The following is a 25681-nucleotide window of genomic DNA, read 5'->3' on the forward strand; positions in this document are numbered from 1 at the left end:
AAAGAATATTTCGCGACTGATTCCGAAGTTAAGAGAGTAAATGACATGTGGACCGCGAGATCGTGACTGGAGCGATATAATTGAAACTGTGATGTAGTATGAAAAGGTCGCGGGGATTGTTGAATCCGATTTAATCTTTCGTCTTTTGAATAAATGCTTCGCTCGAATCACCGTTGAGAGATTGAATCCGCTATTTAAATCAAATCCTTGCGTTGAAATAATACCCGTTATTAAGCTATTAAAATGTAAAATAGGAATCGTGCAACTCTTTCTTTTTTTTAAAAATTTTGATATGAATTAAGATTTTTCTTATATCAGATGTTTTGATTGTTTGAATTGTGTACTATTTTCTGTTCTTTAATTTATATTTATTTATTTATTTTCTAACCTAATTCGATATAATTAAATTGAAAAAGGAACGAATATAAAATATAGGTCATTTAGCTTTTATTCAATAATTCTATTTCATTTCTATTCAACAAGTAATAAGTAAAAGTTAGCGCATACTTTAAATGATAAACAAAAAAATTAAATTTAGCACTTTACTTTTAATAAATTCTGAGTTCAAAAAATAAAAATAAATTCAAGTTCAAATTAATTATTTCTGCAAAATAAATAAGCAAGAGCTCTGTATCCCTTACGAGACATTTTACTTTATTCGGTTCAACTTTAGCAGGATCAAAGAGTAATTTATGGTATTTAGTTGGAACTTTAAAGTGGTCAAAGTGATGGAATATAATTTTGATAAAAACATTTTAATCAGAAAATGATCAAAAACTAGTACCTTTTAGAAAATTAAATATTTTAACAGTTGCCTAATTCGTTAAGTTGAACTTGTTAAGTTATAAACCTGTCTAACTCGTTAAGTTATAAGCCAGTTGCCTAATTCGTACTACCAGCTCCCTAAATGGTATCTAGAAAATTTGATTAAAATAACTAAGCAAATTATTAGACAATAAATAATCCAAAACAAGTGTTTAGTACTGAACTGTTTCGTGTTATGTAGTGGGTTGTATAACTGTTATGAGTTCATTAAATGGTATTATAAGTTAAAACAGTCACCTGAAAACAAGACAGTTTGTTACCTAGAAAGCCCAAGTATTACATAATTGAAAAACATATAATTATGAAACAAATCATTAGGTTAAATATTTGATAGGTATATCGTTTAGTTATTGTTTAGGTACAACATACAAACTTTTTTTAAAATTTATCTGCCTTATTTTTTATGAAACAAAGTTCCACACAACAAATATTGCACTATTTAACTTAAACTAAGTAAATTTAACACACGAGGCAAACTATTCGTCAGGATTAACTTCAACAATTACGTCATCCTGTAAAGAAGTAGATCTTTGGCTTAATATACACGTAACTTGTTTCGATTCCTTGCTTCAAAGAAAAGTTTTTGTTCTATTTCATTTTATTTTTTTAAATTTTTTTTATTTTAGTTTACTATTTATGATTTTTGAATTATGAATTTGAGGATTTTTGATCTAACTTCTCAAATTCATTTCCAGCTCTTTAATTTTTTCTTTTTCGAGTTTGAACTCGATCAATAGTTTATTTTTTGTCAGGGCTGCTTGTTAAAATCACAGCTCTCGGTGATTAGGCGACAAATTTCTTCCTCTCTGGCTTTGAAATCATAGTAATTAAGTCCATTGAAACCTTAAATGCAGATGCAGGCATAGAAGCAGGTTGTCTGTCGAAACCTAGTAGACATATGATTGCTTGTATCACGAGGAGGCTCTTCACTTGAATCCAATTTATTCATCTATATAATTATAATTTCATCTATGGAAAAGTCAGTTTCATTGAAAACTGGTGGGTCAAGATATATTGAATAAAACAACTACTTAATTGAATAAAACTACTTAATTTCATAAAACTACTTAATTTCATAAAACTACTTAATTTCGTAAAACTACTTAATTTCATAAAACTACTTAATTTCATAAAACTACTTAATTTCGTAAAACTACTTAATTGCATAAAACAACTTACTACTATCGTACCGCTTGCAGGCCTTGTGAAAACAGTTTTCAGTACTTGCTGCGCAATTATTACTACCAAAAAAATTTATACATAATAAGCCCAATAACTGCATTTTATAATTAAAATATTTCAAATATAAATGGTATGGTTTTTGACTGATAAAAATTTAAATGGGAAAATTAGTACGATTAAGGTAACTTTCCTCTATAGATAATTTGAAAGTAATACAGGTATATTTGTTGAAGAGTAAAATATGCTTGAAAATCTTCAAGAGTTCTTCAATTTTTCTTCTCAGAGGAGTCCTTTTCTTCTTTTTGCATTTGCTGCTCTACGATGTAGATCGTATTGAAATTTATTTCGCAGTATAATTTTGCAGCAATTTCATTCTTGAATTGTTTTTGACTTTCAGTGGTTTTTGCAATCATCAACAAACCATTCTTGCTCTTTCCTTTCTTTATTATCTGAGGTTTTATTTGTGACTTTATTAATGGATTCATTCAAAACGTTCTATTCATTTTCTATGCTTGCTTTAACTTCTAGTTTAATTCTATGTTCTTTTGCCTTGGTATAGTCTTTAAGCTGTTAGACACTTTATAATTTTCTAATTCTGTGTCGAAATTTAGATATCACAAGGAAGTGATCCGAGTCACAGTTGGCTCCTCTGTAAGTTCTGACACCTTCAATAGATATTTTGTATATCAGTACATGCTTAATTTGATTACATTCAATAGTCCTTGGAATAATCCTAGTTTCTTTATGTATTGCTTATTGGGGGGAAAGTGCTGACTATCTTTAAATCATTCAAAACAGCCAATTGAATCATCCGCTTTCCATTTTCGTTGGTCTTTGAATGCAGGGAAAAAGGATGAGCAAACGTTTTTGGATGAGGGCAAAAAATCGAGAAATAAAAGTTTGGTGGGTTAAGTAAAAAATTCTAAAATAAAACAGAAAAAATCAATATATAAGTTTTAATTTAAATATTTTATAAGATAATTAAAAGTTCCTTATATTGAAGTTCCAAATGAGATGTACTTGTTTTAAGGAACGAGGCTAAATGCTTGTCTGTTAGTTTACTTCTGAAATGATTTTTTCTAAGATTCATAGTTGAAAACAGTTGTTCACATATATTTCATGAAGTAAACATAGTACTGATTTTTTGGGCATAAAATATTAAGTTTGGGAAACTAGCTTTTGGTAATGATTTGTAAAACACAAACTTTGGCATATTTAGAAACAACTGCTTCAGATGGCGCCAATCTACGGCTATTCTATAAGGAGTTTCCGCTTTAAACATTTTACTATTTGAAGCTGTCTGTGCTAGCTATTTCCATCAATTTATGTTTTGTAGAACAAAAATAGAAAAATTAAAAAAGTCATCAGTACTTTGTTAAAATAGGAAGAACAAAAATAGCTTTAAACAAAGTAGACAAGAAAATGGATGTATATTGTTTATATTCGCCCCGGATCGGCAAGTTAAAATTCTATCCAAGGGCCGGATAAATCACAGTTGGCCGTAGTTTGCCCATCCCTAATGTAGAATACGTCTGCTCACTACTTCTGTATAAAAGTCTTCCCGCCTGATTTTCGTATTCAGATCTCTAAGTACTATTACACAGCCATTTTTACTACATGTTTCAATAACCTTTTGTAAATCTGCATAGAGCTGTGTCAACCTTGCTTCTTCCGCTTCTTCAGTTGGAGCATATACATAGATCAGCAATTTTACTAGGGGATAGTAATGTTCGAACATTCCATATGCCAATCCGTAATTCCATATCTCATTTACCAGATTTCAGTCCAAATCGTCTTCCCAAAAACCTTCCGTAATTTCTTTGTACGACTTTCGTAACGTTGTTTTTTCTTCCGGGGCAGGGGTATTAGTCCTACACCCAACCCTCAACCTAGAGGACCAGCTCTCTGATATAATTTCCAGGAGCAATGCACCCGTCTTTCCTCTCAGACACTGAGTACCTATTTTAGTCGCCTCATACAACATGCATAGGCTAAGTTGGGACGATTCTTACTCCTTGGTCACCACTTGGGACTACTCATTGCTTAAGAACTGTTAATTCCTTGACTAAAATTATTTAATTAGATTTACTTAAATTGACAGATAGTTTGTCAGTGATATAAGTGTATTTGTTTAAAAAAAAAAATTCTTTTTTGGCATGATTCTATCAGATGCACGTGAAAGGAACGTAACCTTCAAATTTTCAAGTTAAACTTTATGACAAAAAAATATTATTATTATTATTTTCAAAGAAAAGGTTGAAAATTCAGCAACAAAAATATTATTTTAAAAATCAGCTGCTCCCTTTTTCACTAAAATAACTAATGTATATTAATTTCTTACCGTTCTGTTTATTTCCCGCAAAATATTCCTTATTGAATGCTCTAATTCTTAATGGAACAAAGGCAGAAGATAAAGCCTATAATTATCCAGCAATAAAAGCATAAATGCTCTTAATTCAATAGACATAAGGTATTATGATTATCTTACCTTATGTCTTAACGAAAAAAGAAAATAAACATACAATAAAAGACAAAAATGATCTTGCGGTCACGTGCCATTTGTAAATCATATAGCCTATCAGTTAGGATAAGCTTACACCTTATATAACGAGGACTATTAACACCGCGGCGATTGAATTTCCACTTGTTGCTATACAAATTGGATGCTATAAAAATAAATCATCAGTCCACTAACTGCTGAAAGAAAGACAGTAGGAGCGCTATAAAGATTGTCTCAGCATTTAACTACAAAAGAAAGAAGCACGTTCAATGGCGTGCGGAACGTCAGTAAATAACGGAAGCACTTCTTCTTTTCCGTATCTTTTCTTAGATTTTTTTTTTCATTTTGAGATATGCTTTTTTGTGATTAATTTTTGGAGGTTATCAACTGTAGCATATTAAGTACATCGCTTAAAAAACATGAGATCGTTTTGACTTTTATACAGATAGATATTATGGTTTTATACGAGTTTAAATGTCTTTCACACACGCGACAGTTTTGTTTGAAACGATAAAAATATTTATACATATTTTTATACTAAAAATGGGTTTTTAAAGTTGTTAATAATTGAACTCAGAATAAAAAATATGTACTTTAAATAGTTATTTTTACTTACTTACCAATCGATCAAAATGAAATGGTTACTCTTTTTTTCTTTCTTTTTTTCCCATCTGCACGGTTAGACATTGAAGCCATAATATTTGCTTTTAAGTTGAATAATAATGTCGTGTAGATTATTTTCCTGTTCTAACATTAATGTGGTAGAACTTCTGACAAATTTTGTAAAACTAAATTAATTACAATTTGAACGTCTCCCTTAACTGTTCAAAATTTTGAAAGCATGTTGAACCTTGCTATTGTTCAAATTTGATACAAATTAATAAGGTGCTAAATTAAATCAAGTTTCTATGATAGTTGAACCGTAATATTTAGTAAAGTAAGCCTTCTTAAACTTGGTTACACAACAATATGGTGAAACTTCTTTCACAAAATTTTTTTTTTTCCTTTTGAGATATGCTTTTTTTGCTATTAATTTTTGGAGACTATCAGCTGTAGTATGTTTACTATATCGTTTAAAAAACATAAGATCGCTTTGACTTTTATACAGATAGATATTACGGTTTTAGGCGAATTTAAATATCTTCTACCCACGTGACAGTTTTGGTTGAAGCGATAAAAATATTTAAAAATATTTTTATACTAAAAATGGATTTTTAAAGTTATTAATAGTTGAACTTTGAATAAAAAAAATAGTTATTGTTACCTACTTACCGATACAATCAGAATAAAATGGTTACAATGCGTGCCTTTTTTCACTTCTATCTTAGAGATATTGGAGGATGTTGAATCATAATATTGAATCCTATTATCATGCAAATTAATTCTTCTTGAGCTTGTTTATATAGTTCAACTTCTTACAAATTTCATGAAACTTAATCTGTTACAATTTGAACTTTTTTATTTCTCTTCGCTGTTAGAAGCATTTCAAGTATGTTGAACTACAATATCGTCTCGAATTTGGCACAACTTAATAAGGTATTAAATTTAATCGAGTTATTATTATCGAGTTTAACACCTTATTTGGTTGTAGCAAATTTGCACTATATGGTACCCATATTGTGGTTCAACATTGAAATGATCTTTCTGAGAGTATATAAATTTGTCTTGCAATTGACAATCATAATTTGTACTGACATTTTGAAAGTAATACTTCATGATAAGGAATAAATATTTTACTGATGTTCTTCATATTCATAAAATAAATTCCTGTTTATTGACGATAAAGATGATAATAATCTGTATAAGATATATTATTTTCATTTATATATAATTATAGAATTTATATATTATATTAATGATACAAAAACTAGAGTTTATATTTGTTCGCCTATATGCAACGGTCAGTTTAGAAACGTGTAGCACATTTAATTTAAAGCATAAGAATTAAGAATTCTAATTCCATTTTCTAAATTTTGTCTTTTTAAAAAAGCGGTGATATTTACAATTTTTTTTAAATTAAAAATACTGTTTTTTATATATACTTGAAGGTAAAATTAGATTTTTAACTATAATTCTTATTGAAGCATAATAATAATATTTATTTATAAACAAAGAGTATAGGATTTCATAACTTCATCAATCGATGAGCTAAAAATATTTTTATTAAAGTCAATAACACTGTTGATTGCTTAAATAAAATTTTCGACTTTTAATTAATAATTAGTAAATTTTTGTTTAATGTATGTAGAATAAAATTTTTAATTAGGTACAAAAGTTCTATTCCGTTTTAATCGCAGTTACTTATTATATGCCTACATGTAAATTAAGTTAGAGGCTATAAATCATATTCCTGTTTATTATTTTTAATCAAAATTAAATATTTACGGAAGTTAAATATTTACAAAAAAATGACTAGGACTTCATTATATATTAATCATAACTCAATGACACTGTCAAATGCTTATTATATGTGTTTCGTAAATTTAAATTATTTAATTACAAATAATATACGAATATTTAAGTTTTTAAATAGGATAAAAAGTTAAGTTAGGCGTAACAAAGTTAAGTTAAAATTCAAAAGTTAAGTTAGGCATAAATTATCCAATGCATCGAAAATAATGATTCAACAAAGATCGCAGAAAATGAATAATGAGAAACATGTTTATGTTATATAATGAATCAACATAATTTATGATATAAAAAAACTAATGATATTTGAAAATAAATTATATTAAAGACACTGATGCAGCATAAATTAAAACAATATAAGCAATATTTAAAGAGTTGATTTTAAGATTAAAATAAAGGAATTTGTGTGTGTAAAAAAGGGGAAAGGGCGTTATATATAGACTTATAAAACGTACTAAATCGAACAACTCGCTATTGAGAAAAATGTTTCGAACTATTGTTTTATAAAAACTCTTTTTATCAATATTTGTATTATCTGTTGAGATCTTGTAACAATTTTAAAAATTGGTAATTTTATGAGTACATTATCAATTGATTATATAATTCAAATTTCGATGTTTTTAAAAAAGAAAATAATTTACACTCGACATTAGTTGTGAATTTTTAATTACTAAATTTCGAAGCCCTTTAATCAAACCGTTTTACAAAATATTTTTCTACTGTTGTGATTTTTAGCAAATAAACAAAACATTTATAAAAAAAAAAGATAAAGTTTGCAAATATTAAATTTTTTCAGGCAATTTTATCATTTGTTAAGAATTTCTAAAACTTTTTTTGTTGATAGTTTGACCAGCTTTTATCAAAATTTATTATGTCTACGATTTTGAAGTAGACAAAACAGATCTCAATAGTTATGAAAAAGATTTAAAAATTTTTCTGTATCCTTTTCATTGACATAAATTATTGATTTAAAAGATAAACGGTTTTAATTCCCTATTTATAATCTTGAAGATTTCAACGATAAATTGCATGTTGGTATACATATCTGTACTAAAAAATATCTTCAGCAAATGTACACGTTTTCAAGCTTCTAAGTGGTAAATAAAAGCAATAATAATAATAATAATAAATAATAATAATATTAATAATAAATAAAAATAATGCGGTATTCGATACACCCATAAAAGAATTGATAAAAATGCCTTCTTCTTTTCACATTCTTTTTTCATAAAACCTTTAGACCTGATTAAACGAAACGGTTTAAAAGAGTCACGCATTGGCATGGATAATCAATTGCAGCATTAAATATGTTTAAAAAAAATTTATGAAAAAATATATAAAAAAAAAGTGACCGAAATTTAAACTCTTTTAAACGTCCACAACTTTCTTCTAGTTTGTCTAAATCTTATACGGCACAGAAATAACAACTTCTAGTTACACAACTACGTCAGATATATTTTTTAAGTACTTACGTCCACCATTTCTAGTTTGTCTAAAAGATGTTTAGGTGTTTTCTACTGCAAAATTTTTAAACTTAAATTTTTTTTTGTCTACAACTTCTACTCTATCGAGGAAATATTCAATCGATGCATCTTGAGACTAAACATCTACACAAATATACAAGCATTATCCCGTGATCACATCTTACAGACAAAATAAGGGAAGCAAGTGGGTAATATCAGTATAAATAGGCTTCGGTTTCCTTCTATAGCACAGAACTAAAACTTATTCATAGATATACAAGCATGTTCTCATATCCACAACTTCGAGACAGACTAAGGGAAACAGCGGGGTAATATTCGAAAAATAGGCTTCGGTGCCCTTTTGCAATTGTGATCCATTGGCTGACCACACAGAATGATTAACCATACATTAATATCCAAGCATGTCCTCATATTCACAACTTCCAGATAGATTAAGGGAAATTAGTGGGTAATATAAGTATAAATAGGCTTCTGTACCTTTCTATATTGATACCTCTTTCACAGAACAGAACTAAAAATTATTCATAGATATCCAAGCATGTTCTCATATCCACAACTTCGAGACAGACTATGAAAAACAACGAGGTAATATCAATATAAATAGGCTACTGTACTTCTTTATAATAATGACCCTTATACAGCACAGAACTAAAAATAATAGATATCCAAGCATGTTCTCATATCCACAACTTCGAGACAGACTAAGGGAAACAGCGGGGTAATATTCGAAAAATAGGCTTCGGTGCCCTTTTGCAATTGTGATCCATTTACAACACAGAATGAATAACCATACATTAATATCCAAGCATGTCCTCATATTCACAACTTCCAGATAGATTAAGGGAAATTAGTGGGTAATATAAGTATAAATAGGCTTCTGTACCTTTCTATATTGATGCCTCTTTTACAGAACAGAACTAAAAATTATTCACAGATATCCAAGCATGTTCTCATATCCACAACTTCGAGACAGACTAAGGGAAACAACGGGGTAATATCCGTATAAATAGGTTTCGGTACCCTTTACACCGCAGGAGGTAACAAAAGCTGCTTATTCACCACATAAAAACGAAACTCAAAGGGGTGGGTGCCGAAAAATATCGCAAACAACTCGTTAATAACTCTTTCTATTGTCATCAGCATCTTTTAAGCAAAGGATAAAGGGAGCAGATGTCATTTCTTAGTCTCACATTTCGCTTTATGACATATTGACATGGGTGGTAAAACGATGGGTTGCTCGTTTCGTGTTAAATAAAATAAATTGCCTGTTTTCTGGGCGTAAAAAGTCATACCTAGGTGATGAGAGTATAAAAAATAAATGTGAGAGGAGGAAGAAAGTTAGAAAATATTGCATTTTTTGGAACTACTGCTATGTACTGTCTTGGGGGTAGAGGGAGGTATGTAGAGAAAAAAGATAAAAAAAAAGAATCAAAGATTAGGATAACACATTTTCAAGACTGATAACTACAGCTAATACGCATGACTGAGTATTCGACAAGTAGCCCATAAAAAAGAATTATGGCCAAAAGGTGACAGATAAAGTACTCAAGTAATATACCTGAGGGGGGGATTGCAGCAATTACTTGAATCAACAGGAGAGGCGTGTTTGATTTATAGACTTCAAAGTTGGGAATAATAGATATCGTAGAAATATTAATATTTTTCTTTAACCGCGAAACAAATCTCTTTAGTAAATTCTTCAATTTAAATTTTTGTTTTTACGAAAGTGCACTGGTGGTTTATTTTCCTTTTTCAATGAATTTTTTGAGTTATATTAGTTTATGTATTGACAGTAAACATTATCAGACATTTTGAAGATTTAAAAATATGTTTTATTGGGCATTGATGTAGCTGTTATGATTCATCAAGAAAAAGCACTGTCTTGATATGCTCTTTTAAAATTACAAGTTGCATCTGTCTGCTTCTTAGAGGATCGACTTATTCCTGACAATAACAACTAATAAAATCTTTATGGACTTGCATCGAAAATTATATTGAAACTTATATTGAAATTAACTGCACGATTTAACAGATGATTCGAAGCTAAGATAATAACATCAAAATAAATTTCTTCAAATAACAGCCACCACTCTTAATTTTAAAACCATTTTTCTGATTTATCACGATTACACTGCAAATAATTACGAATAATAAAATTAATTCATTAAATGAAATATGAATGATAATGAGAGGGAAATTATTTATATTCATAAATAATAGTCAATCATAAAAGTAATTAGTTTAATAGATGTATTTAAATAATGTTTATTTTAATAGGTATTATATAGAATATTTTCTCAAAAAGTTTTTATCATAATTAAGAGGAATAAAATTAATTTATTCTCAAAGTGATTACTCTTCAAATAAAATTCAGAATTGCAAAAAAAAAAAAAGTTTTTTGTTTTTGTTTTGACACTGCTTTACTTAAGGTCGTAACATTACTATACACACTTTGGATTAACAAAATCAAATAATTCATTAACTTTTTCACATCTCTTTAAAAAAGTTAACAATTCATCCGCAAAGACGTGAACTAGGGTAAGCTATTCAGATTTATACATAACCTGCTAAAGTATCTAAAATTACACAGTTAAAGTTGTCAAACTATATCTTGTTGGTGTTGGCAAAATTTTATATTATTAATGTTAAGTCTCAGGGAAATTTAGGAGATGTGAAAGAGAGTTAAACATAAATAATTATTTGAATTTGGCAAATATTAATCTAAATTGATAAAATATATATGGTTAAATATATTGATATATAGTGGAAGTTTCATACCAGGCATTTCAAAATTACTTATTTATACTTTCGATAAAAATAATTTAAGTTTGAAAATCCGGCTACGTAATTGAAATACTGAAAGCATCACTGAAACAATTGCAATTTAAAAATGAGAGACGGGGAATAATTTTAAAAAAAAGTTGTGATTGTTAGTAATTAGACAGTTTAATACAGCTCTTTCATTTAATTTTGGAAATATCATAGGAAACTATACAGTTACTCGTATGGAAAACTCCATGTTCGATATTATCATTACATTTATCTCAGTTTTTCTGATACACGTATTAGAAATGTATAAATGGATTTAACTTGCTTCAATATTGGTTTGAGAAAAAGTAAAATAAACATTCAAGTTTATTTAAATTTTTAATCATTAGTTCAACTCTTGGCAGTGCAGCATTCCCATTTACTTACGATAATTATAAATTCTCATTAAGAGTGACCTTTAGATTTTAATGGACATAGAAGGTCACCTTCTTGCTCTGCATCAGCGATAATTGGCCATGACCTCCTAATTTAAGCTCTATCGATTGTACACAGACGCTTCTGTATAATGATGTGGACATCTTGTCCGGACAGAGAAGAGGAGGAATGGCAAACAACAATCTATTTTGATGATTGGTAACTATCTGTCTCATCATCCCTCCTCTCCCAGAATCGAACCCATTCCATTGTCATCCTTCCCAACCCCCAATCACCCCACATTCGACGTGACCTGCATTTTACTTTTCCTATTGGATTACATGGTGGTTACAATGCTTGGAACAAGGAATTACCATTCCGACCACCCCCAACCCCTTAAATCTTCATCTGCATTGATATTGGCAGGAATTATTGATGGCACTAGATAAAGGCAAGAAACAGAATGACACAATCCCTAGTCACGCGTACATGACACGTGTTACAGATGTCGTCTGGTTACTTACCAGAAGTCCAGACTTGAGTATCATCTAATTCCCTTTCTCGTTTGTTAAGGGTAAAAGGGGGTGGTCAATCTCATATTTTTGTCTCCTCAGTACCCACAGCTGTAAGAAAAAAAAATTTCAGCAAAAAATGGGTTTCTGGATTATTCTGCATAAGATTAATGTCAAAAGGAACGCCGGAATCGAGTGATTGAGGATACTCATTCAGGATAGCGCACTCATTTCAAGCAAAAAACTTATCACAAAAGAAGCCTAACAAAATATTTTAAAATCTAAATGCAGTTAATATTGTTAAATGAAAAAAAAATAATTTATATTAAACAGTATAGAACGTTATTCAAAGGACAGCAGAACTTATGAAAATTCTGAAATGAATTTAACTGAAGTTAAAATATGTTGTTCATTTCTAAAACCCCCATGTAAATTCTCCTTAATTATGAGTTTCTAACACCATTTTTTTTTCTTCATGCATTGGGAAGATTAAGGGCAACTTCTGAGTCTAAAAAATATCTAAATGAATCTAAAAATCGATTGATTTCTGTCCCGACGAGTTAGAATTACCCATGTGTGGCCCAACATTTTTTCATGCGTTCAACAAGTAGGATCCTCAAAAATCAATAGTGTATGAGATAATGAGCATAATGTTCAATTAAAAATTTTTTTTAAGAATTTGGATCTCTTGTCTACTGTGACTATCACGATCTATCTTCTATAATATTTGTGCCACTCTTTTTAAAAATCTATCTTAATTCGAAGTAACCAATGAATCTGCAGTATAGATGAATCTGCAGTAGGGAAATACCAGAGATACATTTTACACTGATAAAAAATAACTTCCTGTTAAATTATAAAGTGATTCATATTTTTCATAACCTTGGTAAAAGTAGTAACTCAATTTGGTCGTTAACATGGTTTGCCTTGAAGAATTATATTTTATTTTATAACCCATGCTGAACAACCGATCAAATTTTGAGTTTACGACCATCAATATTCAACTCCGTCTCCTTGCAATTTTGAACACAATCTAGAAGATAAGGGAACAACTGGATGAAGCTTGGAGTAACTAGCCTTCATGGAGGACTTTTTGATGGAACAATCCCGCATTTGCCCTACGTGGCGCGAAAACCTCTCACGGTTAGCCTGAGAGCAAGGCGATTTTAACCAATGATCTGTCAATCACTACAGATATTTCACATCAACATTGTGACCAGTGAGTGCCGGGATCAGAATTCGTACCAACTAGCCAGCTTTGGAACTCGAACCAGGGTCATCTCATTAGAAGAGGACTGCTTTATCCCTTGAGCAGCCACTCTGAAGTACTATATTCAATATATATATTATGTGCAATCATTTGGTCTGGGAATTTTGCTAATGAGAGTTCATTATTCAAGTGTAATATTTGATGTAATCTGTGATTTATTCAGAGTTATTTTATAAGTATTTTCTTCCTCAGGTATTGGAAAAAATGATTCTTGAATTCTTGAAACAATATGGATTGGACTTTATTCCAATATCGTAAAGCAAAACAGCGAATCTACACACTTTATCATATTCATTGTTTGGTAAGTGGCTAAATTGTTTTCTTGAGTATCGAAGTGTAGAATATTTTTAATAGCTAATCAACTAATCTGCTAAGCAACAAATAGTGTTTCTCAATGTACGATGCTTGTTAAAATAAATTTATTCAAATAGAGTGTTACCTCAAAAACGTTTCGTGGCAGGCCCCACGCAAAATATTTGCCACCTTGCCAACTGCAGTAAAATCGTAAATTTGGCGAATAAAATGGTGTTTTGGCGAAAGTATTGGTGAATGATTTAAAAAATACGTTAAAATAAACTTTACTAAACAAATCAGTAGTTTTTATTCTATTTCAGTAATTTTCGGATGATGAACCACATAACCAAATAGAATTGGGTTCAAGTAATTTAAGCTTGAAACAAATTACCGTAAAATAGTTTTCTATGGAAAAAAATTAACCATAAAAATTTTAACGATTTGCATTTGGCAAAGACTTTCGGAAATAGAATACTTTTAATAATTAGCTAATTAAAAAAAAATAGGGATAGCAAATTTACAGATTGGATTTGTTTTTATTTAAGATACTATTTTAATCATTCCCCTAGCCATTTCATTGATGGAATAAGATTTGCATTTATAATTTATCAGACTGATAGGCCATGTATATTGTATATATAATATTTGAAGATAAATATATTTTATTTGAGGAAATTCATCTTCTTATTAGTGAAGGGCATTTTTAAAAAATTGAATACATTATATAAAAATGTATTCAAAGAAAATATATTTTTGTAATAAAAATTATTCAGATTTTGGATCACTAATTATTTGAACTAATTAGACATACTTTTAACTAGCTTCTCTGTCAATTCTTCTCTTACTTCCCTTATTTTTTTAAAGTGTTCGTACAAGTGTTTTGTTACGTCATTTATTTATCAGAAGCTACTCAGAATTTTATAGCGGAAGCAAAATTAACGCTTTAGCGTTTAAATATTATTTTTAAAAGTTAATTATTACTTTGTTTTGCTTACTTTGATACATCAACATTTCAAACATATGCATATGGGATATATTTGATAGGCTAATATGCTGGATAGGAAAAAGGCTGTAAACAACGTTAATGATGATAATGAAGGCCAATATGCTCATGAATCTTTGCGAAGTAGCTTTTGAAAAATTCTTAATTCAAGTATTAAATGATGTACACTTAGATTTATGTACTTTTATTTAGTAAATTCTTTCCCAATGATCGTACAAGTTGGTAGCTATGACATTACACACAACCAACTTCTTACTGTTTTAGGGGAACTTAATGTTTAAAGTGGTAATAAGTTTTGTGCTCTGCCACTTTATTTCTGATTACAGAAATTTGCTTTACAATGATTTTGACCACCACTTAACATAAGCAAACAATTATCTAAAACCTCATGAATGTGTTGTGAGGTTCCGCCAAGATTAAGCAAGTTTGCCTTAATAGTTGCATCGCTACAAGCTGAAAGGGTATGAGTGCTATCCGGTTAGCATCTATGCTATTATATGTAAATTATATGCAACTAATGTATATTACCAAATAAGGAACTAACTTTGGCATGAACGTTTTTCAAAACGATCATCTTGAAGATCATTAAAATATTATCTTGGAAAGAAAAAATATTCGTGTTTATCATATTTTATTCATAATATAAATACTTTTTTAAATCATAAATTCAATATTAGAATATTTTAAATTCAATATTGGAATATTTTTAGTCATTGGAATGTTTTAAAACTAAGAAAAAGTAGCTAATTTTTTTTTTGTTAATTCCTGTCTCACTAAATGTGTGTAATAGTTTAAAAAATTTACAGAAGTTTATTACTGAAACTTACAACACTAGTAACAGAGCCGTAGTGGCTCAGGGGATAAAGTGTAATACTCCCAATGAGATGATCTAGGTTCGAATCCCAGCGGTGGCTGGTTGATACGAATTTTGCTTCCGGTACACACTGACCACAGTGCTGATGTAAAATGTCTTCAGTGGTAGACGAATCGGGGGTTAGAATCCCTTTACGAAGCTACATTTCGAGGTAATCTCCTAGCAAGGTTATGTTTAATCCCCTTGCATTTTCGAGGTTCTCCTCTCAACTCAAATGTGGGTTAGTTCCATCAAAAATCCTTCACGAAGGCTAATTTATCCCAATGCTTGATCTAGGAGTTTCCTTGCCTTCTGGATTAGGTTCAAAATTACAAGGCTGCTGAGTTGAATATAAATAGTCTTAAATTCAGGATTGTGTCGGTTGTTTAGGAATGATCTGTAGCCAAAATATTTAAAAATGCGAAATGGAAAATTATAAATTGGGGAATAGTTAATCAGAGATTAGGAAATCAACTATTTTGTATTTATTTCACTTTTTAAAAGTAAAACAATTTTTTTTTCTTGGTGATTTTTCTTATGTCAAATATTTTAGAATTCATTTAAGAAATTGCATTTCTAAGATTCCTTTCTCGAAGTTAAAGAGCACACGCACATGGAAAAGTTATTAAATGTGTTTCTCTGGCTTTATCATCCCCATACATTTGAGCCCCCCCCCACCTCCAGGTAGAACTCTAAGTTCGAACTATGCATGATGAGTGAGGTAAGAAATTCTTATTAGGAAACTCACGAGACTTAGCGTGCAATCAGAAACACATTTTAATTAATTAAATGCGAAATAAATTATTTCTTGATTTCGAAGGAAGCTCATAAATTTTCTTATGCATTAAATTTTTTATTCGCTTTTATATAAAACATATTCGTTTGTTTCAAAACTTTAAAAGTTTTTGAATAAATTTGAATGAAATTACGTTTGACATTTCAAACGTTTCATTCCGTATTCATGTATAAAGAATATTTTGAATTCCACATATAAACTGGAGTTAAAAAAGAAAATAGAAGAACCTGAATTTAAATTTATTATTTTTAAAATTCAGGCTGTACCGACATTTTATTTTTTATTGCTTTGATGCTCATTAAAATATTAATTAGTTAGATTAGTTCTGTTCTTCTATGATTATTTAAATAAAGACATGTTCGAAAAGGGTCTGCGTGTAAAAAATGACTTAAATATTATTTTAATCATTTTTAATGACAATTTCACTGATTAAAATAAATTAAAGAACTTAATAAAAATAAATCTTGCATTTTCTATACGCATTATAACACTTAAACTTACTTAGAGGAACACTTAAAATTACTTAGAGTTTCTACAAAATCCTTTTGTTCCTTGAGAATGGGACGGACCCCCAATGAATTTTGACCCTTGTTCAGAATTGGATGTAGTTAACCTTTGCTGCAATGCAGCTTTCAAGTGAAACTTATCGGGCCTTATTCTTAGTTAGGGTATGAATCTTTAGTAAACGAATAATAAAATAATAATATGGCTAAAAATTTTTTTTACAACTGTAATGACCAATAAAGAAGCATGAAAATCAATCAGTTTTTGTGAGAAAAAAAGACATTTAACTTAACTGTGATTACTATAAAAAAAATTTAATTTAAAAATACATAGTTTAGTTTTTAGTTCTTGTGGATCTTGAAAAATTTTAATGTTTAACTCACTAACGAACTGGCAGAAATTTTATTTTTAGCGCATGTCTTAAATGCTTAAAAACATGGCAAGGCTGAGTTAAAAGGATCAATTACTCCATTTAAAAATAATACATAGTGGTGGGCAAAAAATATCATGAAATTTAATAACAATTCCTCATATAGTCCTTTTTTTTAAGTTAATAATTTTTTTTTTTTTTTTTTGGTCAGACATAATGTACAATGCCACACCGAATTTCAACAAAGATACTTTAATATTAGCAATAATATGCAATAACTGTAATATTGAAAATAATGTCACGCCTGTTATTAATTGACTGGTAATATTATTGAGTTAAATAAATAGATCATTTTTTTAAATAACAAAAATCATAATTTATTCAACTATACATGGCAAAGTAAGAATTCAAGCATGTTTAAGTATGAAACAATTAAAAATATACGATAAACCTAGTAATGTAAAGTCTAGAAATATGGTCTGTGCATGAAAAACACCAATACTAAAAAAAATGGTAGCAGTAAATATTTGCTTATACCGAAAGGATATTTCTATCTGTAGCTCACTTCTTAAGCTTTAAAAAGCACTGCGATTTATTTCTTTATTTATCGTTAAACATATTGTTACACAGGCCAACTTGTTTGACACATATATATATATATATATATATATATATATATATATATATATATATATATATATATATATATATATATATATATATATATTTTATTATTCTAAACTAAACTCTCTTTCTCACACTTTAATACTCACATCCTGTATTTCAATCAATTTTTTGCTTTAAATCATGTATTAGTTCGTAATTTTGATTTTTCCCTTTTATTGAACTGCGAAAGATTTTTTCCCTTGACCTATTTAATAGATGAATTGTAATTATTCAGATTTCCCTTATTCCCTAAGACGAAACATATTACGGATTTATTTTGCAAGATTTTCCGAATTTTTATCCGGGAGCACTTCGGTTTGTGTGTCGCTTCGTTATTCATTCTCTAAATATGAATGTTAAAAGAAATTAGTCCCCCCTAAATAGTACTTTTTTTCTCTTTCTCTTTTAATTTCTTACTTACTTCTTTATTTTATTTTTATTTTAGTATTTACGTATCATTTTATAGTTGTAACTTCTATGCCTAAGCATGTGTAATTTGGAGGGTGATAACATTAACATAAACAAAACAATTAAATTTCTAAATTTGATGCCAAATCTATTGCCGAAAATAAATTGCCCAATGATAGGTACAATCTTCTAATTTTGATAGGGGAAAAATATATTCAATTTAATTTCGATTATTATGAATTAATTATTATATGATAAATGAACGCCAATTATTGTTTTCTTTTAATCTTATTAAGAAGAACATCATTAAAGCGAAACTCCAAACAACGTTCACCGAGTTGATATTTAGATTTAAATCGAAGCTGCAATGTTTTCCTTTGTAAACAGCAGTTGTTCCAACCAGTTTCCTATTTGAATATCGAAGTTGCCAACCTTCACCAGCAAAATTCTCTGAATAACACGCAAGAATTCAACACGCGCTTTTGTCTGGAACAACTCTCCAGCGTTCGTAAGCCGGTTAATTCGGAGTCCATTATAGAACTTCGTTACGCGGCGTATTATTCAAATGATGTGTGATTGATGAGGACCAGAGTTACCGAAAGTGGTACCGAGTATTCCGCACCGAAATTAATCGTTCTAATATGAAAATTAAGTGCAGCACCGGACCTCTTGATGATATTCAGAATATATTAAATTGAACATGAAGGATGGATTAAGTGCCTAAGTTTGGAGTTAGACTATGTTTAATGTGTGTTGGCTTTTAACTAATTACGAATACCAAGCAGTTTTGTTAAAAAGATCAAAAGGTGAAAATTTTGGTAAAGAATATACTCTGTTCTTAATTGCTGTCAATGGAGTGATTAAAGAGCTGTCTTATAGCAATTAGTAATATAGAAATTTTCATAATATTGCTTAGAATTAAGATTCAATGTTTAATACACCTTCGTAATATTCATTTTTATATGTTAAATAATATAACGTGATTGATGTTGAGTATTTTTGAAAAAATGCATTTCCCTTTTACATGCATATAAGTTTTTATGTATGCTATTTCTTCCTAATCTCAGCTATTCTTTAACACTAAACATGCCATAACTGGTCAAATTACCCTTCAAGAGCTTTTGTATGGAAATAGCGCTCATCATTTTTGTATATTTGAGTTCATGACTTTTTCCAACAATTACATACAGTTAATACTCAATTATTATTTTCTTAATATTTCGTTTGTTTCGAATAATACTTGTCGTAAACCTATTTCTACTACAACCAGTCATTTGACCGAGAGAACAATTTATTGCTTTATAAGGTGATCGGATCAGAAATGACGATGTAATGCGTGTTCAACGTATTGCATTCGATTGGTTGCACATTTCTGCAAAGACGGTTGCGTAGTGAGTTCAATCAGAATAACTGTGAATTCAAATTTCAAGAAAGTACCTAAAATTTTAGATTGGCATTTTTGTGTAAGAAAAAGTGACAAAAACTTAAATGTTTTGGTAAGTAGCTTATATTTTATTTTGATAGCTTTACTTCATTTCTAACAAGCATATTAATTATAACTAAAATATCAATTATAAGAATAATTATAAGAATTATAGTAATAATAATCATTAGAAGAAATATGTTTGCGAAAAATGTACAATTGAAGCACCTTGTATACGTAAAAAATGAGTTGAGCAATGAATTAAAAATTATTATGCTTTGTATTTGTAATACATAAAAATTGGCAATATGCATTTTTTTTTTAAATATGAAAAAGTTTTTTTAGTTTATTTAATTCCTAGCATCCATATTTCATACATTCAATCAAGAAACATAAAGTCCTGGCTGTGGTGGAAATAGGTATATATTACGTGTTGGTACGTTTAGTGTTAAGCTACGTTTAGCTAATTTTCCAAAAAAACGTATAAGTTGGGAGACCTGTACATGTAAATTAGTGGATCATAAGGAAATCTATTAACCCTTTCAGAAACAGCAAATTTTGATTGAGAATTTTAGTCAGGCAAAACAATAGCAAGTGCGACTAAAATCTAAGTGAAGTGGCATACTTTAGCTTGCTGTTGTTTAAAGAATAGTAGTTGCTTAACGTTTAATCTACATTTCTACACTGCCTTTTCAAAAACGTTTCTGAATAATTAAGAAGCCTCTTTCTGTAAAATTCTGAAACATTTCCAATCATTTCTTGTAGTTTCGGAATTTTCTTCCTTAATAATTCAGAAACTCTTGCGGGCTAGGCTACCTACAATGTCAACCGTCATTTATCAACAGATACCGCAATATAGAATAGAGTTAAAATATCTTATATACTAGTGAATTGGAATTTAATAGTTGTAGTGGTATCTGCGCTACATTCTGAAACTGAATCGGTGTCTATGCGATTCAGTTTCCTACGTTTGAAAATAAATGTTTCTCAATTAAACGGAAACATGATATTAAATGAAATTCTCTGAGATTCTTGGAAACATTTTGATTGAGTCAAAATTGGTTTCAGAAATTTTTTTGCTGAGTAGCGGTTTATAACATTTGTTGCATTCATGTTGTCAGACTGGCTGCACTGCCCCGAAAAGGGTTATTGGAATTTGAAATTATACGTTTTAACTAAATAATGAAATATGAGGATTTGCAGTTTCTTAAAAAAAAAGAAGAAAAAAAAAGTCAAATAAAGCTGTTAAGATTTGTTTACTATAGCTTGAATGATTTGGCTGATTACTAAGAGACCTGTAAATACATCTATAAAGGAAAGTGAATTGTATAATGCAATGTTTTATTTCTCCTAATATTAGAAGAAGTGTTTAAATCATGTCTCAATCATCTCTCTCCCTTAGTGTTTTCTTAATTCTTATTAAAAATTTAGTTATGATTTCATGCTTGCATGAATGAAAGAAATAGGTTTTATTTTTGGCAACATCTTTCTGTAGAAATTTTCTGAAATTAATGAATAATCAGGTCACAATAAGTTTTAGAAGACCACACCCTTGGAAGTTGGACACTTTCCAAACCTTTTGCTTTATTCTTGATCAAAACAAAGAAACAATGCTTGGAAGAAAAAAAATCAAGAAGAAAAAATGGGTGTCTTGATTAACGAGAAAAGTTTTGAAAGACCTAAAAAAAAGATTATTATTAGTTATAATTATTTTAAGGTGTAAAAAGAAGAGACAGTTATTGATGAAAAGTTGCTATTGTGATTGAAGCGATTTAAGATGATTAACGGGACATTTTTGAGTTTCTAGGATTTGCTGACTTCGGAGAGAGATTTTTTCTTTCTCGTGAGTAAAAAAGACTTTTTTTTTCATGGTTTCGTAGATATAAGGTGCTAAGATTGGCATGGTATTTTCTATATTTATCAGTTTATTTCTTTTTGATTTATTTAACTCTTTTAGGGGTGGTGGTCTAAAAACTTTACCACTTATTTTTGACTATAATATAAACCATTAAAATTTTGATAGTTTTTGTCTCCTAAGCAAAAAGTTTTTAGTTTGAAAAATATAAAGACAAAGTAAATTATTACGTTGATAAACATGCGATTGGCACAATTCTCTTGGATTTACGTGACTAAACGTTTTTATCAAAATATTTTGCCCATAAAGAGTTAATCATAATATTTGCTTCCGAATTTTAATGATCTATTTGAAATAAAATGTGAGCAAACAATGGCAAAATCAAAGCAATTTGTTATAATCATTTGTTGAGATTTTTTTAAATATTTTTTACAAGGATGAAATTTATTTTATAATGATCAGTGAAGAATACGGAAAAAAAAGAGAAAAAACACCCTTTTAATTTGCGTAAGGGCCGCTCTCGTAAACTTCCTAGTTTGAAAATAAAATAAAAATTTAAGGAGAAATAGTATTTAGTTCCATCTTTTTTGGGGAAAGTAAATTAGCAGTGAACTAACTACTCTATTTTACACCTACTATTTCTCGGTTACAGAATATACAATGTATTCAATATATATATATATATATATATATATATATATATATATATATATATATATATATATATATATATATATATATATATATATATATATGTTCAAAATGAAGAATAAAACAAAGAAAAATAATAGACAAAAAAAGGGGGGGGATAATAAGTAAAAAATAACAAACAACAGTTTAAAGAAAAAAAAAAAAAAAAAAAAAAGGTGAAATTTTATTTAAAAAACCGGAAAAAAAAGATATAATCTTTTCTTCAGCCCACACGATTATATCCGCAAAACAGAGTGCTTTCTGATATTGTATCAATAAAGCCGAAGCAAAATATATTAATACAATAGTGTGAGGAGCACTCAAAAATTTTTTTATAAAAATAACAACAAATAAAATAGATCACAAAAAGTAAAAATAAGTAACATGTAAAAACAGAAAATAAAATAAAATAAAAAGAAAAAAACATTAAAAAGGGGACTATAAAGCGAGTTATTGTTTTTCTTAACTTTCTTCGTGTTTTCTTGTATTTATTTATTTATTATTATTATTATTATTATATATATATATATATATATATATATATATATATATATATATATATATATATATATATATATATATATATATATATATATATATATATATATATATATATATATATATATATATATATATATAGATATACTGGTGCTGAACAGTCAATACAATTCTGAGTTTACAACTATCAATCTTCAACTCCGTAGATTTGTAATATTGAACCCAACCTACAAGGCAAGGCGGTTGGTGTTATCTGAGAGCAGATTTCGTATCAACCAGCAACAGCTGGAATTCGAACCTAGATCACCTCATTAGGAGGCGAAGCGAATGCGCTATCCCATAAGTCACCGCGGCACAAGTCACCGCGGTTCAGCACTGATTATATTTTTATAATCAGTGCTGAACAGTCGACCCAATTCTGACTTTTAATCAGTATTATGGTGTGTAAAATTTCTCTTGTACTTCCTTATTTTATTATGAATGTTAATAAGTTGTGATCACCCAGGAAAATTTATTTCTCTCTAAAAAAATTTTTTTTTTGGGGTGGAGGGAGGTTTAATTAGCAATTTTCTTTATCTTTTAGATTTGCCTTAATTTCTTTTCCTAATATTCTTGGATTGAAGAGGGCTAAAAATGTGATTCCTTTTCATAAAAAAAAAAAAAAAGCAGAAGGGGTATATTTTTAACATTTATTTCACAAATGAAAACAGCTGTGTCTTCTTTAACATGTTATAATAATAACGGTGTTCCTGCGGTCTGGAAAAATTGAGAAGCTAAAATGGCCACTCAAATATTCCCTAAGTACCTAGTAGAAGGAGGGGACTAGTTGGTTGAGAAGGGTGGAATGAGGAGCGTGAGCAATACTTACGTAAAACATTAAAATCCCTTTATTTTCAAAATTTTCTTAATGAGCAAAATAAAAAAACGTTACAAAAAAATTAAGCCTGAAAAAATTTCAAATGTGCTATAAAAGTTAAATTCCAGAAAGGAAAAAATTAAGCTCGTTAGTTATTTATGTCATGAGTTTTGAATACAAAAGGAAAACACTAAGATTCCTAAATAATATTTTACTAAAAATTTTATAAAATGAATTAAAACGCAAACTTTGTTTAACCCAAAGTTGCAACTTTTTTTAAAATTAAATCATAAAACTTGATAACTATAGTAAAAGTCAAAGTGAAACCAGAAGGTGAATTGCTTATTTTCTGAGAAAGGGAATCCAAAATTTCCAAAAATATTCTGACATAATGTTTGAATCATTCCTACTTAACTGATACAACTTGGTACAAAAGCTGTTAAGACACTGTTTATATCATTGGGAATTTCGGGGCATTAATGGGTTGAAGCTGAATAAAAACTATTTTCTTTTCCAGGAACAGGTAAACTAAAATTAACTAAGAGCTTTGATCTGCTATATTTAACTATGTCATAGATGAAATTTTTATAAGATAAATATTTTGTTGTTTGCAATACAACGCAATACAGTAATAATACTATACCCCATACTAAGGACAACTTATTTATTAAATATTTAATCAGCTTTAATAACAAGACCAAACAATGAAATAATAATATAACGAAATGAATAATGAATGTTTTTCTACTACTGGCGTTGACAAAATGTGTTTGAATTTGTAACAAAGTTTTGAAAAGAAGAAAAAAAATAGATAAATAAAAACTCTATCTTTAGATATCGGATGCACGCGATGTTTTGCTGTACTTTATACAAGATCCTAAGAAAATATCGATTTACTGCGCATCGCGTGAGAAACCAAGAAATATCGATATTTGTCCTTTGAAGAAAAATATCGTTATCGCACAATTTCGTCTTGTTACTTAGAAACTCATTTAACGTTTTATTTTTCAGATAATCGCTTTAACCGCATCTCTGGTCCAAAATTTAATGAGAAACTAATTTTCATCTACCTAAAATTAAACGACCAATAAAAACTGCTTTCTTTTTTAGACAGCATATTGATCACGTGATATTAACAACCAACCCCGTTTGACAAAGATTGATTGCTTGCTTGGTTGGTGCAATGTCCCGCCTATTAAAGTATCCCTAAACAGCTTATGATTTTCCTTTTTTAATGATATTTTATTCAAAATTCTTCAGGATAAGTTAAACCCTTTTTCCGGTAACACAAAAATCCTCGTATCATACTTTCTAAGTTTTGAAATATAGCTCTAGATTGCTCGCAATGAAATGAATTGAATAAAATTCTTCAGATATATTTATGATTTATCTATAATCATATGTCATTCATATATTAACAATGTTACCACCCTATTTTCTAATATAATTAGTATTTTCATTTAGTAGTTTTTCTATAAATAATTAGTTTTTACAATTTCTTAAGATGTGTTAAAAATAAAAATTATTTTTTGCTTTTAAATCAACCCTTTAACTCCCTACTTTATAATGTAATGAAGTGAAAAGTGCTATTTTAGCTGAGAGAGTGTGAGAAGAATACATTAATATTATGCAGGTTTTTTCTTACCCTAACTACCACTTATGTTTAAAAAAAATCTTAATAAGCGGGTTACGGATTCAAATTAGAAGCTAGGTACGCTGTTAAAATTTTCATTCTAAAGTATGGTAAAATAACTGGCAGCTGTCTGTCCATCCGATTAACCGTAAAGTTTGCGGTAAAGAACATTTGTTTTTTCTTTAATGGATTGGAAACCATTTATTAAAAGTATGGTTATAAAACGATGAATAGAGAACTGTACGGTTTTATAGCCATTTACAACTAGCATTTTTCAAAAACGTAAAAAAAAATTTATTTAACTAGACGTAGGAGCTCAACTTTTCTTAAGGTAATGGCCATTGTAGAGCACCGGATACTGGAAATTCTTCTTGTGTTGAAGGGAATGGAGGAAATATTGCGGCGTCAACACTAGGACTCGAACTCCAGTTCTGCCGGTCATGAGATTGACAGATAAGCCCGCTCGG

General features: G+C 29.0%; 1 long non-coding RNA gene across 10 annotated transcripts in view; it reads left to right on the top strand.

The window, feature by feature from the left end:
- The window catches only part of LOC107447505 (uncharacterized), a 290115-nt gene that overhangs the window by 232298 nt on the left and 32136 nt on the right, over positions 1–25681 (top strand). For 8 of the 10 annotated variants that reach the window (XR_001584536.4, XR_001584537.4, XR_001584538.4 and 5 more), the window contains one exon: positions 13558–13666. This is a non-coding gene — a long non-coding RNA (uncharacterized LOC107447505). Of the gene's footprint in view, positions 1–13557; positions 13667–18704; positions 19066–19535; positions 19756–25681 lie in introns of those variants that run through there. The other 2 variants (XR_015430900.1, XR_015430905.1) reach the window with 2 other exon arrangements.

Source organism: Parasteatoda tepidariorum, chromosome 12 (assembly GCF_982258835.1).
Source record: "Parasteatoda tepidariorum strain Cologne lab strain chromosome 12, Ptep-v5.0, whole genome shotgun sequence".
Lineage (NCBI taxonomy): Eukaryota > Metazoa > Arthropoda > Arachnida > Araneae > Theridiidae > Parasteatoda > Parasteatoda tepidariorum.